General features: G+C 37.7%; 1 pseudogene; it reads left to right on the forward strand.

The window, feature by feature from the left end:
• Positions 1-300: 300 nt before the first annotated feature.
• Positions 301-1,391, forward strand: LOC148940205 (small subunit ribosomal RNA; annotated as a pseudogene).
• The last annotated feature ends 15,062 nt before the right edge of the window (positions 1,392-16,453 follow it).

A 16,453-nucleotide genomic window follows, 5' to 3' on the forward strand; every position in this document is an offset into this window, starting at 1 on the left:
ATCCGTAGATAAGTTATCCGTTGTCCTAATACGAAGTGTTAAAAAATACGGGATATTTTTCTAAAAACAACTCTTTAATTTCTGACAAAATTTCGTTAAAAACTCCTCTTCAAACAGCCCCCCCTTCAAACAGAACCCATTACACAACCCATTCCCAAATATGTAAAAGAAATCCCCCCCCCCATGTTCTTATCCTTTTATTTATAAGATGAATAACCTTCTAAAAATACCCCTTCCACATCCTTTTGGTCTTCTACCTTCGGTTGATGTTTTTTTTTGTTTCCTCTGTTTTATTTTGTTAGGTTGAATGATTTCCAATAGCGTATATTAAAGTTACTGCAGTTAAAAATCTCGTAGTTTGAGATGGGTCTCGGTCGGGTGGTGCCACCTCACGGTGGTCACTGACGCGATTAGACAATTCATTTGATCGTTCAGGGTGCTCTTAGCTGAGTGTCCTGGGTGGCCAATACGTTTACTTTGAACAAATTAGATTGCTCAAAGCAGGTGCACTGCACCTGAATATCACAGCTTAGAATGATGGAATAGAACCTCGGTCTTATTATGTTGGTTTTCTGGACTTGAGGTAATGGTTAACAGAGACAGACAGGGGCATTCGTACTGCGACACTAGAGGTGAAATTTTTGGACTGTCGCAAAACGAACAACTGCGAAAACATTTGTCAATAATGTTTTCATTAATCAAGAACGAAAGTTAGAGGTTTGAAGGCGATCAGATGCCACGATAGTTCTAACCATAAACGATCCCAACCAGCGATCCGCGGACTTTACTTGAATAACTTCGTTGGCAGCTTCCGGGAAACCAAAGTGTTTGGGTTCCGGGGGAAGTGTGGTTGCAAAGCTAAAACTTAAAGGAATTGACGGAAGGGCACGATCAGGAGTGGAGCCTGCGGCTTAATTTGACTCAATATGGGAAACCTCACCGGGCCCGGACACTGGAAGGATTGACAGATTGAGAGCTCTTTCTTGATTCAGTGGGTGGTGATGCATGGCCGTTCTTAGTTGGTAGAGCGATTTGTATAGTTAATTCCGATAACGAACGAGACTCTGGCCTGCTAAATAGACAATGGATCCTAGTGGTGGATCGCTCTTCTTAGAGGGACAAGCGGCGTCTAGCCATATGAGAGTGAGCAATAACAGGTCTGTAATGGCTTTAGATGTCCTGGACAACACGCGCGCTAAACCGGAAGAATTAGCGTGTCCTCCCTGTCCGAGAGGACCGGGTAACTGCTGAACCACTTCCGTGGTTAGGATTGGGGACTGCAAGGATCCCCATGAACCAGGAATCCCTAGTAGGCACAAATCATTAGCTTGTGTCAATTACGTCATCTTCGGAATCATTGGTGCGGGTGGCAAGTGCTGATGTGATCGCTGAGGGCAGCCTCGACGGTTGTCTGGTCATGTAGGTCATCTACGTTGCTCACGGCGTGTAAACTGTTTAGGGCCTCTTTCTGGGTCCCAAAACACTGCCATTCCACCAAACATCTGTAGCATCCTTAGCCCTGACAATGAGGCATAAAAGTTTCAAGCTAATTAAAAAGAAAAACGTTTTTAGGCACCTTTAGAACCACGTGCATGGAAGGTTGGTGTCCTAACTTAAGATTTTGGCCTTATCTCGTGCTGAAACTTCATGAAATCTTCAGGAGTATACTGAACTAAATCAAAAGATGCTATGTGAATCCAATCGTATCCGAATCTGCAACATTTTAGGAATCGCTAAGGCTATTAGCTGAACAGTTTCAAAGCCACTTCTAATGCTATTGTAATTGGAACGGCGACAAATGGCGAGTGGGACAAATATTACTTGCAACGGTGAATACTTGCAATACTTGTGGCTTAGACAGCTTTCGACCATGACAATGCACAACTGCGAATACCCACGACTGTAACAGCAACTACTTACAAATGCGACTAGTTTCAAGTATCAGTATCATGTGTGGTTGTGCCTTGGTTTTTCCTAAAAACAAGTCATTTGTATTCTATTTAAAATCTATTAAAAAAAACTTTCAAAATTGAGAGGTTAAAATCTTAAAAAGGGCACTGTGTTGTTCGATTTCCGATTGAATGAGCCCCCTCCGGAGGTTATTCGACAACCCTTCCCATAAAAACCTTACTTATGTTATTCTAGCCATGGAGCATAAACAGAAAGGTTTTATTTAAATTTGATACTTTTTCTCATGAGATGCAAGCTTACTGTTACTGATTTTTTTTTATATTATGCTTTTGTTCTAGAAAACAAAACAACTCCAGATGATTTGGATATTTGTCTTAACCTCTATGGCCTTACCTCTATTTGTCTTACCTCTATCACCGTACTTATGTTCGTGTGTTTGTCTGGGTACGGCGGCAACTGTCTCTTACAGCATGCTTTTATATCTTGACAAAGCTGTGCCGATATAACTGTAATCTGTATAAACGTATCATGCGAAAGGACCATGAGGGGTCCTCCAGAATCACCCTAAAAAAACGATTTCTTGAACATAGGCGAAAAATTTCAAATCATACAGTAATGCAAATAACGATCTTTGCAAAAAAAGAGTGTATAAAAAAGTTCAATGAGCAAATATTAAATAACGTAATATGCTAAATTTTCAACAGTATCGATATATGAAAAGATATACCATGAGAAGAAAAGAATTTATAAAAAAAAGGAAAAAATGAGATAAAAACAGAATTTATATTGCCTAGTTAAGGCCAAATTTTTCGGTTTTGTCAACAACAGAATTTCAAAGCTACAACTTCAGTTTTGTATCTTCACTATTATAGTGTAGCTATCAATTCAGCGTAAAAAAGAGAATTTTTCTTCAAGGGAAGTGTTGAATCATTATTACTTATGGCTAAAAATGTACTTCTTTGTGCTATAAACCAACCTTATTTTCTACTTCCAGGCACTCCAAGTTGTGATTTTGAAAGTTACAAAATATTTAAAATCTAACGCCGTGCCTCTTTGCCTCATAATACAAAATCCATAATATGCCTAGCAATTAGAATATGACAGAAACAAAGTCATCATAAAATGTAAATGTTTTACATTTACCTTTTATACAAGGCTTTTAATAAAAGGCATTTGTAAAAAGAAGAAATTTTTATATTCAATTAAAGAACAAGGCAATTGCTTTCAAGCATACAGATTGGCTAATATAAAAGATCTTTAGAAGTCTTTACGTGTGTCATGTGACCAATCAAGAGTGATCCCGGACATTAACTCCTGGCAAAACAGAAAAACCTATTATTTGAAAAACCTGAAAAATTATACGCATTTAGGCATCCTACCCATTTATACTGAATTATATATGAAACCCATTGATAAAGTAATTACCGAGTTCCTCCTCTCAGAGCAATGTTTTCAGAAAAGATAAATATTATATATCAGGAGCCATTTAGAATAGTTTCTCTCGATAATTTGACACTCGATAGCTTTAATCTCTCGCTAATTAGGATTTTTTTGGCAATCAATTGAAAAATTTGTGATAAAAGAGGGCATCTTGTTTGGCAATACTCTATAAAAATATATAAATTATGCAAGATAGCATTGATAAAAGTGATAATTTGAAAATAACCGCGTTGACCCCTATAATTATGATTGATAAAGCCATATACAAAAAAGCCAGATACCAAAGATAAATTACACTCCATTTGACATCCTCCCCTTCAATACAAAATTTCCTACTACCACAATATAACAAGGAGACCCAGGCCTCATTAACCCACGAAGCAGCCTTTCTTCCCCTTCTTGGATAATTGATCCCCTTAAATGAGAAAGCTGCTTACACTGGAGGAGAAAATGGCCCTACCCATAATCATTTTCCCCACATCTCAAGCAATTACACTCGGCCTCCGGAACTTCCCTCATTTTCCTTACAACCTTACCATAAATTGGAAGACAATTAGCTCGAATCTAAATCCAAATCCTCAGATATTTAATGTGCAACCCCAGCTTAAAATAAAACTTGTCCAAAATTCTCTTTTACTTCTCTATACGACGTAAGAGTCGGAGATTTATCCACAGCTGATTGCCATAGTTGCACTTCTTGGTCTTCAAGTCTTGCACTAAATTCCTTGAAGAACTTTCATGATCTTCTGGCCCTTTTCCTTTCTCCCGCGAACTTGAAAATTTATTCTCATCTAATATCCTTTTGATTTGTGCTGTCCATGATGTTTTCCTACACTGAAGGAGACGATCTTAATATGCTACTTGAGCAAGTCTAGGTTGGGGAAGTTTAAGGAGTCTTAACCAAAATTTGATGATTTGGGTTGAGGTTCAGCTTCTTTTGCTTACAAACTAATACAACTACAATATGGGTATGCCCGGCTGAGAGTCTAGCTCGTATTATCAGGTAACCAAACCTGGTTGCCTGGGGTGTATCTTTTCAATCTAAGGTTAAATATACCAAGATCACCTTTTAATGCTAACGTATGTGTTGTATTCTGTAAGCCAAAAACTCGTTTATAATATTGAAGCTGAAGCCCAAATTTCTGATCCATAATGTAGGATAGGCATAATTTTAGTATTAAATACATATTTGTGGAGACTTAATTCACTTATTTCTGATGTTAGTGTGCTTCTATATATTCCAAAAATAATGCATTTCTTCCTTTCTTTGCCATTGTTGTAATATGACTCGTCCATTTTCCATTTCGACAAACGATGAAACCTAAGTATTTGCATTTTTCCACCACTTCCAGTATTTTTCCATTCAATAAAAATTGTGGCACGGTTTCCAAGGGTTTTCTGCTAAAAATGATTATTTGGGATTTTGTGACATTCGCCTCTAGTTCTTTCTCTTGCAAATATTTTTCAAGGAGATTCAAGAAAGTCTGTAAGTCATTCTTTGTCTTTGCCAGTAATAAAATGTCGTCTGCAAATAGTAGCATATACATAATCAGATTTCTCTGTCGGAGAGTAGGTGCCCATCATTGTGGGAAATAAAGAACAATATCATTAAAAAACATAGCAAATCATTTTGACGAAAGTGCACTTCCTTAGCGCACGCCCCTTTTCGAGAAAAATGGCAGATATTTCCTTCCTAACAACTTTCACAAAACTTTTATTCAATGAATACACACATAATAGAATTTTTATAAAAGGGATTGTTAGGCCTAGATTTAACAAAACATTAAACAATAAAACACGATCTACGCAATCCAATGCTGATTTCAAATCAATTAGGGCCACATATAACTTTCCTTTACCTTTACAATATTTTTCTGCAAGAGCATTAATAACAAAAACTCTTATCAACTGTAGAACAGCCTGGTCTGAACCCACCTTGTTTTTCTTGCAAGATTTTTCGCTTCTATCCACATTCCCAGCCTTTTATCTATAATTTTTTCTAGAACTTTTCCAGCACTGTTTAGGAGGCTTATTGGTCTATAGTTATCATGTGTACCAGGATTACCTTTCTTATAAAGTGGGAAAATAAGTGAGGTTTTCCAGGTAATTGGCTACTCCTTCTTCAAGTAATGAGGTTGAATAATGAGGCGAAAACAGGTAAAAGAACAGTTCTAAATGCTTTGAAGGTCTTCATAGGAATTCCACCGAGCCCGGGAGCTGAATCACCTTGTATTTTGTTATGTTAATCTTTAATTTCTTCCGGAGTGATTGGGTTGCATAACACGTAATCTTCCTGGTTCAGTGGGAATGATGCTCCTTCACGGTTATCTAGACCTAATGCCTCCTGGAGTTGTATGTTGCTATCCTGGGTATATTCTTGTAGTTGTTTGAAGTAATCAGGCCAAGTTTCGGGGGTGGGCTCCTCTGACTGTAGGTCTTTTAACCTATTTCTTTTTAACATTCTCCAGAACTCCCTACTGTTATTTTCTCTAAAGCACTTGAAAAGAGTGGCTTTTTCTTTTCTTTTACAGCTTTCCTTTTTATTAATTTTTTTGTGATCTTTACGTATTAAACAGCATCCTGTTAGTGCTTCGATTTTTGATTCATCATCCAGTGCATTCTTTACATTGTGTAATATTTTATCAAGATTAACGCTGCTGAATTTACATTCTTCGTCATAAAAACTATCTTTCTTTTTCTGAGCTGGTTTCACTGATGCCAGAGATTCGCTTAATATTTGTGAAAACCTATCCGCTAGTGTTTCCGGCTTGGAATATTTAAGATAATTGATTAATCTTTTAACGCAAAAGAAGGAAAAAATTAATATGACATCATTTAATGATTAAGTTGTGAAATTACCAAGGTAAACATACATGAAGAACTAGTTCATAATTCCTTATTTTTTGAATAAGCTAACTAAAAGACCGTATTATAGTTATATTTAGTTACAGCACCAAGACAATGTATTGACCTGGTGTAGAAAGCGATGTGACTTACCCGACAAATACTTTTCTGAGAGCCATAGGGGCCTGTATGGAAAAACAGCTCCCTAGAAAAAGTGCTGTTAAAAATCACCGGCGTAGCAATAGATGGCTCTTGTTGGGGGTACCAGTGCTTTATGAAATTTTGGGATAAAACTGGGACAACTGGTGCCCGAAGATTCGTTGCTTCAATTCGGTCACCTTTTTCTAAAATTTAAGAACACATTATCAGTACAGCAACGAATATTATTTAAATTGCGGCAAGCATAATATAGAGTGCCAGCATAATATCTTGAACACAAATATAACATTCCTTTTTTTGCAAATGAAGTCTACTACCACCACCACCACCACCCCCCCGCCCCTATGGCATAAATGAATGCTATTTTCACATTCATGATGCCACAATAATGCAGCTTCAAATCCTCCGTCTTTCTACTCCTCCTCCCAAGCTTTTAATGAAAACTTTATCTTCATATATAGTCTAGTAAAAATGGGGTTTGATCTAAAAAAATCGTTATTCAAATGATTTTTTCGCTACCCGACAAAAAAATATGTGCTGGTTCCAAATCCGAAAAGTTTGCGATCTAGCTCTTTCAAAAATTTGAATTGTTTTAGGTTAAGGTTGAGGGTGAATTTTTTTATTGTAAATAATGCCGTCCTGAAAAGACATTCCGAACTTAGGAAGTGGTTTAGGGGTTAGATTTAACATCCCTACATACATCAGACCATTACAGCAGCTTGGATTGAGGTTGGAGAGGGTGAATTAGTCTCTAACGAAAATTTAAGGTACATAAAAATCTGACTTTTTCGAAAATCGTCTTCGTCCACCAGTTTCGAAGATTTTCGCATCTCCGACGCTTGGTCTGAAAATTTTACACTCTGACTGATTCTGGTAAAGGTTTGTGGCAGATCCAGTTAACAATTTGCTTAAGCTTCTGATCTTTGCACAGATAATTAAAACTTAGTAATTTCGCGTCTCCTACTATAAAAATATCAGCCTTTAGATACATTGTCATCACTAAGTAAGACTTGCTTTAGAATATCATGAAAATTACGATGAGAACAAGCAATCTGTCTGGTTGAATAATAAAATGAGCAAATGATTAAAGTAGTTTAAGGCCAAGGCAGAAATTTGGGCTTAGTAGATATCCAATTGATTTCATCGTAATCACCCAGTCCTGGCACATGGATAAGGGTCGGATACATGGAATCCTTTGCCAAAATTATTACTCCTCCTACCTTTTTCCCGCATGGGTAGTCAGCCGGGCGTAGTTTTATAAACTTGGAAAAAACAAGTCATTTTAAGGAGATCTGGATTTTGTGCGTTAAAAGCAGTAGTTTATACAATAGTAGCTACTAGCAAAAGTAGCAGCAGTAGTAGCAAAAGAGGCTGTAGCAATAGTATTTGTATAGATATTGTAGCAGCTGTAACAGTAGCTACCTTTTGGTCAGTTGAACATCCAGAACATCATTTTCTGAGACTGGCAGATATGCCATCTGACAGTCTTTTGACCGATTATTGTATTGATTTAGTTCTGAATCCCCTCAACAATCTTTAAAGTTCACCCCAACACCCTTTGCTTTAGTCATAGTGGTAACAAGGGTATTGGTAGTAGTAGTAACAGTACCAATAGAAGCAGTAGTATAAGTAGCATGCACATAGTATCTTCTTGACAAAGCCTGTTAGTTTCAACTTAATATTCTCAATCATTCCTAAGACATTGCAGATACACCCTTTGAACAATCTGCCTGAAAAGAGTGTGTTTTGATTTAGGTCCACTTCCCTCTCATTATTCCATGAATTGTTTATCTTAATGCGCTTGATCTTAGTGGCAGTTGCACTAGTAGTAGTAATAGTAATATGCACAAAGAGCGTTTTTTTTGTCACTTCAACATGTTCTAAAGTTTCAATTTAATATTTTAAGTTGTTTTGAGATACTGATATAGCTTTTTGATGGCTTGTATCCACATAGTGTGTTTTGATTTAGTTACACTTCTCTCTCAATATTTCTTTTTAATTTCAAGGCTAAAGGTGTTAAAATGAAAATTTCACATTGACACCTTTAGCCTTAAAAGCAATAGTTTATGTAATAGTAGCAGTAGCAGAAGTTGTAGCAATAGTAGTTGTAGCAGCTGTAACTGTAGTTGCCTTTTGGTCAGTTGAAAATCAGGAACATCATTTCCTGAAATGTGGCAGATATGCATTCTGACAGCCTTGTGCAGAGATTTGTTTTTAGTTCTAAATCCCCACAACAATCTTTAAAGTTCACCTCAATACCCTTTGCTTTAATTATAGTGGTAGCAATGGTAGTAGTAGCGACAATGCCAATAGAAGTAGTAGTACAAGCAGCCAAAATAGCTATTGGTTGTTAATTCACCATTTCGCAAATGAAACATTAAATTTTTAAAGGCTTATTGATTTAATAAATTTGATTTTCCGAGAAGATAATTATTCAGATTGGAATTATTGAGGAAAGGGATTATCCTTGTTATTCAATGTAGGCAGGTGCGGATCAAGGATTTTTTTTTTTTTGGGGGGGGGGGGCTAAAATATGTGGATTCAATAAAAAAAAATTATGGGGCGCAAAATAGGTTGATCCGATAAACTTGCGTCAGGAGTAAGTTTAATTAACGCAAACTTGAGTTAATTAAGTAAATGACACTACTTTAGGCTACACTAGGGGGGGGGGCGTGTGCCCCTTCATCTCCTCCCCGCTGGATCTGCCACTGAATGAGGGGAACTGGTATTCCCCTGTACAATGTTTTCAACTATGCAAGATTTCAATGGTACATTTTTCATATTTATCTGACATTATTTTTGATGTTTTATGCTTTGTTATAGAAATCACAATAAACTTCTTTTCGGAATAAAATTTTGCTTTTAAAACAAATCAAAATAATAGTTACCATTCCTGAATCAATGTCCCATGTCAACTTTTTTCCAGTAGTAAGTTTTTTTTCAAATTCAGTTGTTTGCTCTTTACTAGGTTACAGCTACCATTGCAACAATGATGAGGGGAATTGTCTTGGTGAAAATTTCTACTGGGTTGAAGTTGTCTAGAATAACTCTGTAGGAAAGGAGATTTTTCACGGGAAAAATTTGCCATGGGAGTTTTCCAAGGAATAAATTCTCCAAAGGGAATTTTCTGCAGGAGTTAAGTTGTACTAGGGGGCTGGATATTTTTGAGTAAACTTCCATAAAGGATGGGATTTCTGTTTTTTCTGGGGGGGGGGGGGGGGTTAAACAAAAAAAACTAAAAAAAACATTAAAAAATTGGGTACTTACGCATTATTTGGGCACTGCATAATTTAAAAGTCAGATAAATATTTTTGTTGGGGAGGAACTGTGGTGGCGGCTCAAACACCTAACCCCCCCCCTGGGTACTGCCTTGCCTAAGGAAACAAATTTGTTATTGTACAAGGAAACAGTCACAAAAAAACCTGTCAAATAGGCTATTTGCAAGAGACCGCTATAGATAATAAATGCTTGCAAAGCCGTGGTTTCTCATTGAGTTACAATATTTAAATGATTGTTTTTTGGGGTTTAAGGGGGGAGGTACCTAGGTTAGGTTTGTTTACGTATTTAATATATAGTATGATTTACGTATTTAATATATAGTATGATATATAGTATGATTGTTTTTTGGGGTTTAAAGGGGGGGGGGAAGGTAGATAGGTTAGGTTTAGTTGCGTACTTATGTATGCTTTATCCTGCAACCCCCCCCCCTTAATGTGCGTAAAGAGCCTAAATTGTCGAAAGAGCGAGGCGTTGAGACAGCCCCTTTCATATACGGAGTAATTTCTGTTCGTTTTAAGTTTTAACGTTGTTCCTTACTTTCAGTTAAAAAAAACTTGTTTTTTTTTTTATTTATTGAGAGGACGACCAGAGAAATGTAAATTCACAAGGGGTCAGAACGTCAACTTGTCAAATACTTTTGTCAACTTTTAGAAGGGGGGGGTAAATCATGCTATATATTAAATATGCAACTTAACCTAACCTTGGTACCTTTCCCCCCTTATAACCCATAAACTTTTATATATTCATCCTATTATATTTTATTAGCACTAACCTAACTTGACTTCTTTGGCAGTATATAGAAGTGTCCGCAAAATGTACCAGTACCAATAAATGACTGCAAAGCCATGGTTTCTCATTGAGTTACAATATTTAAATGATTGTTTTTTGGGGTTTAAGGGGGGGAGGGGAAATGTAGATAAGTTATGCTAAGTTGCGTACTTATGAGTAGAAATGGGGGTCCGACTCCGATCAGTACAAAATTCGGTTATCAAAAGAACGTATCTCGTGACAGTACACCAAATAAGGGCATAGCCTCCATAGGGAGAAAGATTGCGTAATCGGTCAATGACCTCTTTTTCCAAGGTCGATTTATTTGATGTTTCTATGTGTAATAACTCCGGGACGAAGGTTGCACATGCGCATTGAATTCTAACGGGAACAATGTTATTGATCTAGGACTCGAGGGGGAAGTGAATTTCCGAGAACTTGATTGCGTAATCGATCGCGAATGTCATGGTGTCCAGAAATAGTATTTGTTGTTGTTGCTCTAGCCAAATGTTATGAGTTTCCCGGAAACAGTTAGATCACGTGTTTCCTTCTCAGCCAATCAGCGAGTCAGATACATCCTCCTTCTCAGCCAATCAGAGGCCTGATTACATATAATATCCCCATTACATAACAATTCGCCCTTGAGATTTTGTATATAACGGACATGCAATGTGATTAAATTATCAGAAAGTATTTTGACATAGTTGATATAACAATGGATAATATTGATGAATTAGAAACCTTGGCAACTACAATTTACCATGTAAGTTCCGTTTTATTTTCAAAATTATTTTCCTTGGACATCCACCAGTATATTCAGCTAAAACGTAAATATATTCCTTTACCAAACCCCCCCCCCCCCAAACCATACAAACATCATTATACTCACTAGGAAAACGTAAATATATTCTTTTTACCCTAACCCCCCCCCCTGTTTTACAACCAAATTCTCGCAAATGGAAATAATAATCTTTTCGTTAAATTATAGCCTTTCTCTATTGTGATTTAAAGTGTCTACTAACTTCCGTCACTGTTGTTATTAGCTCGCTCTGGTTTTGAAACACGACTCCAATGTGAGGCCTATAATTAGCTGTCACCCTTTTTCCGGTTTTGTTTACAAACGCGGTCAAGTCAATGGAACTATTCTTCCGTCAAATTAAAACAGTTTTAAGCAAAAAGAGATTGCTGTATATTAACCTTGTATTTGTCAGAGAGCCGATGAAATCTCGTTATTTTCAAATTAAGGTCTAACAATATATTTAGGACATTGACGAAAGGGGGAGGGGGCCATGCCTCTATTCTATCGCCATCATTGTAAAGCGAAAACAAACAGTGCAGGGCTAGAAAAGTCTTTGTGAGTTGCATGAAGCTAATATTATGTATAAATTGAATAGCATTTTAACCTATGTTTGCAAAATATTGGCCTACAGGTCGATGGGTTAACGATCTAATTTAAAGCCTATAGACCGGAAAATTTAATATTTTTCTAAATGGTAAAAATAGAAACAATGATTCCTATCCTATGGCTATAGACTACTGATTGTCTAATAAAAACTTTTGATTTCTAAGCCTAATATATTTCTCGCGAAATTTTTACTTCTTGCTTTAGTGAAAAGAGATAAATGCTTTTCTAAACAAAATTATATGGATGAGGGTACTAACTTTCTTTCTTTAAAAAAAAAAGAGCAAATTATTTTGATACTAATTTTTTCTCTTCATTTTAAGGCAAATAGAGGGAGGGCAATGCCTTCAATTCTACCGCCATCAGTGTAAAATGAAAACAAACAGTGCAGGGCTAGAAAAGTCTTTGTGAGTTGCATGAAGCAAATATTATGTATAAATTGAATAGTATTTTAACCTATGTTTGCATAATATTGGCCTAAAGGTCGATGGGTTAACGATCTAATTTAAAGCATATAGACCGGAAAATTTAATATTTTTCTAAATGCTAAAATTAGAAACAATGATTCCTATCCTATGGCTATAGACTACTGATTGTCTAATAAAAACGTTTGATTTCTAAGCCTAATATATTTCTCGCGAAATTTTTACTTTTTGCTTTACTAAAATGCGATACTTTTCTAAACAAAATTATATGGATGAGGGATACTAACTTTCTTTCTGTAAAAAAGGGGCAAATTATTTTGATACTAATTTTTCCTCTTCTTTTTAAGGCAAATTATGAAGAATGCGTGCCCCCTCCTTCCAAGAAAGCCAGAGAGGGTGAGCAGCCCCATCAGTGCCAGCCCCAATGCAGCCTGGCAGAAAGTTAAAGAGAGAATGGGCGGCTTCTTATAATATGGTGAACCCTGCCGGCTCATCTATGCAAGATCGTGAAATAGCCGGCCCAGTCGCACAAGAACATAGCGACGTCGCCCCGTCCACCCTCCAGCATGCACTACCTGGTCCTTCGGGTGCCCAAGCCCAGAGGGATCATGCAAATGTAAGCATTTTTCCTACCTTTCTATTTCTTCATTTTTCAGTCTTTTTCAATCCCAATATAAACTTATCTCTGTGAGATATTAACCCCTATTACATATCTAAATGTAATTTTTTTGCAAAGAAACCGCTCTTTTTCTAATCTTTGCTATCGCTTCGATATTTCATAAGCGAATATTTTTAGGTAATTTCTATTAATAATCACTGCCTTTGAAACTCAAAATGCTATTTTTTCTAATCTTTGCTATTTTCTATGCATTCCCCCTATCTCTTCGCCGCTATCTCATAAGCGAATATTTTTAGGTACCTTTGAAACTCCGTGAATGCTATTCTTCACATAGTTTTAAGAGAGATTATTCCTTTATCTATTGTACATATTGACGTTCTAATTTGCACTGAAAATAGCTTACAAACCCTTGGCAATATTTTAGTGATGGGGAAACATTGTTGACGATATACTGAGTTAACGGTTTACAGCATTTAATTGTACTGTTTCCTCGTCTGAAGTTCAGGCTTTTCATTTCAACCACTCGCGCGGTGGCCTACAATAATTGTGAGCTAATGAGGAGTTCACCGAACCTGTAGAACGGAATTAGAGAGAAACTTGGACTTATGTAGTCTAACAATACGGTTTTTGGAGGACATTATATAAATGGCCAGGGAGCCGCGGAGCCGATGGGTCCGGGAAGCGCCGGGGGAAGCGCCGCGGGCCCAAGAAGCGCCACGGGTCAGGGAAGCGCCACAGGGGTGCGATGCGGGCCCCGAGAAGCGCCACAGGGATGCGCTGTGGCTCCGAAAAGCACCACGGGGAGCGCTTCTATGTCATATCGTGATTGTCGTTAAGTTGGAACTTTCAGTTGAATTAACCAAATGTTATTAAGCAATAATAATCCAAATTTTAAAAACAGTAGGGGTGATTTGAACACTTTGAAAATAAGCTATTTTTTCATTTATAGATTGCATTGGTTCCATACTCACCATCTCCCCCCTGCTCGTCAGTTGGAGAAGGAGAGGAAGCACATGTGAAGCCCCCCAACAATTCACTATGGGACGATAGCATTGAAGTTCCTTTTAATATTGATGGTTTTATTAACGATTTTCTTTTTAATGTTTATCGTATCGTTTTTGAGCATTGATACTTTGTCAAGAATAACTTGCAAAGTTTAGCCGATTTTACCCGGGAATTAACATTGAACCCTCCAGCATCCTATCCAAAAATATGGAAACGTAAACCAACTGACGAGTTGCAGAAACCCGTTATTACGAACCAGCGGGGGGGTGGGGATAATAACCAAGAGGGGGAGGAGGGTACAACTTTCCCAGATTGTCAACTATCCAACATAATTTTATATAGTATAGTTGTTTTCACTGTAACGGTTGGAGACCCCTTTAATACACTTATGGGGGGGAAAATTGTTTTTGACCCTGTAGACATTGTGCATTCATATGTAGACTAAATTCGTGCACTTCTGGAGAATCAAATTAAATTGTGGGGGGGGGGTAGGGAGTCAATTAAGGTCTCCATTGTTTTAAAGGTTTTTTATTTAAATGAGGGAAAAAGCGAGGTTTATTATCATTTTATACATTCCGAGATGCGTTTGGTTTATTCGAATTTGGAAAATTTTGAGGGAATTTTCTTAGATTTGGTGGATCAAATTATAACGCATCTCAAGAACTATAATGAAAACGGTAGTGGATCTCTAGTTCTTTTTGTTGAAAATTTAAGTGTTAATATTTGTAAATTTAAGAAAGATTTTATTTTAAGAGGTGGGAGTGGACCAGGGGCAATTGAATTAAAATATAATCCAGATCTAGTAGGTTGTCAAGGTGTCCAGAAGATCTGTTTTGAAACAGATCAAAAGTGTTTCAGGTATGCTTTCCTCATATCAGCATTCGAGCCTCTAGCTCGGGACGCTACTTAGAAGAATTTAGATCACTGGGCTGTACATGAGAAGGATGGGTCCGATTTCCCAGTTGTAGATTTTCCTTGCTTAGAAGGAAAATACCCAGTAACGCTAAGATCTATTGACATGTTTGAAAGGGCTAATGCCCACTTGAATATCGGCGTTACTGTGGTACAATACGAAACAGAATTTGAAGATGGAGCTCGCTCTAAAAGGAAGGGGGTGGTTTTCCCCGTACGGGGTCCCTCAGTTCATTTGGTTAAACACTGGGTTTGGTTGCTCTACATGCCACCTAGTCAACCGAACGCAATCGGTCATTTTGCCCCTATCACTGACATGCGTCGAGGCCGGGGGGAGGGTAAGACCAGGGGGGAACGTTTCTACTGTCCAACATGCTTTTCATAAGTCCGTAGTGATATAAAACTATGGGGTCATATGAGGCATTGTAGCCAGCACGGCTACCAGACAGTGGAAACGGTTTCAGGGGATAGGGCAATTCTACGTTTCAAAAATTTTCAAAATACCCTTCTCCAGTGCAACAAAATATCTTTAGATTGTGAGGCTAAGCTGGTGGAGGTGAATGACCCCCAATTTCCAAACCGAGTCAAAGAACACCAGGCTATTGCAGTGTCCTATGCCCACTCGCAAAGAGATAATTCTAACATCCGGCGGTTTTTAGAAATAGTTGAAACATAGGATGAGGGGGAGTGCATGGTGAAGGCACTGACTAAACTGATTGGCACGGCTAATGGTGCTATTTCTTGTTTGAGAAATACCCATTATCCAATGGTGCTGTCTGCAGAGGATCGTCTCGCGATTAAAAATCAAAAAATATGTGGGGTTTGTCCGGGGGAGTGTGTAGAGGGGGAGACGGATGCTAACGGGCAAATAGGGGGGAGGAGGGAAGTTAGAGATCATGATCATTTGTGGCAGGAAACATCCTCGGGGGGTAGTAATTGCAGGGGAGGTCCGCATCAATCGTGTCATTTAAATGTTAGCCAACAGTTTTTTATCCCTGCTTTTATTCATAATTCCAATTATGATTTAAAATTTATTTTACCGGCACTGGCACGTATGCAGAGGGAGGGAGGGGGAGTAGATTGTCCATGGGTAAATAGTTCATTTATCTACAACATAATTCCCAAATCAGCTGAGAAGTTATTGCTTCTCGAGCTGAAATGGCAGGCAGTGGATAATGGGCATATGTGCTGGAATAAAATCAGGTTTTTAGATTCCTTTAGTTTTTTCCCCAAGGCATTGAGTCAACTGATTCAAGTGCAAAAAAGCGACAATTTTGATAGCTTTTCCTTGCTTAAACAGCACTCTCCAGACAGTGAAATGTATGACCTGTTGACCTGCAAAGGTAAATATGCATACGATTGTTACTGTTCTGGCGCACGCTTAAGTGAGGAGAAACTACCTCCAATTGAAGCTTTTTACAATTCACTGACCAACAGTGAATGCACAGCCGAGGAGTATGAGTTTGCCAAGAAGGTGTGGTCCAAGGGGAGTTGTAAAAATGGGTGGGATGATTTTAGACTCTGCTTGTCCAGTGATTTTTTAACTCTGCTAGATATATTCTGCAAGAACACGGACCATAACTATTCAGAGTTCGGGTTCGATATAGTCTACTATTTTTATACACCTCATTTAGTGATGGATTTAATTTTAAAAATTATCAGGGAGGAACTAGGCCTAATCACCGATGT

This window comes from Artemia sp. Qi Xiang Cuo, chromosome 20 (genome assembly GCF_049724085.1).
Source record: "Artemia sp. Qi Xiang Cuo chromosome 20, ASM4972408v1, whole genome shotgun sequence".
Classification (NCBI taxonomy): Eukaryota; Metazoa; Arthropoda; class Branchiopoda; order Anostraca; family Artemiidae; genus Artemia; species Artemia sp. Qi Xiang Cuo.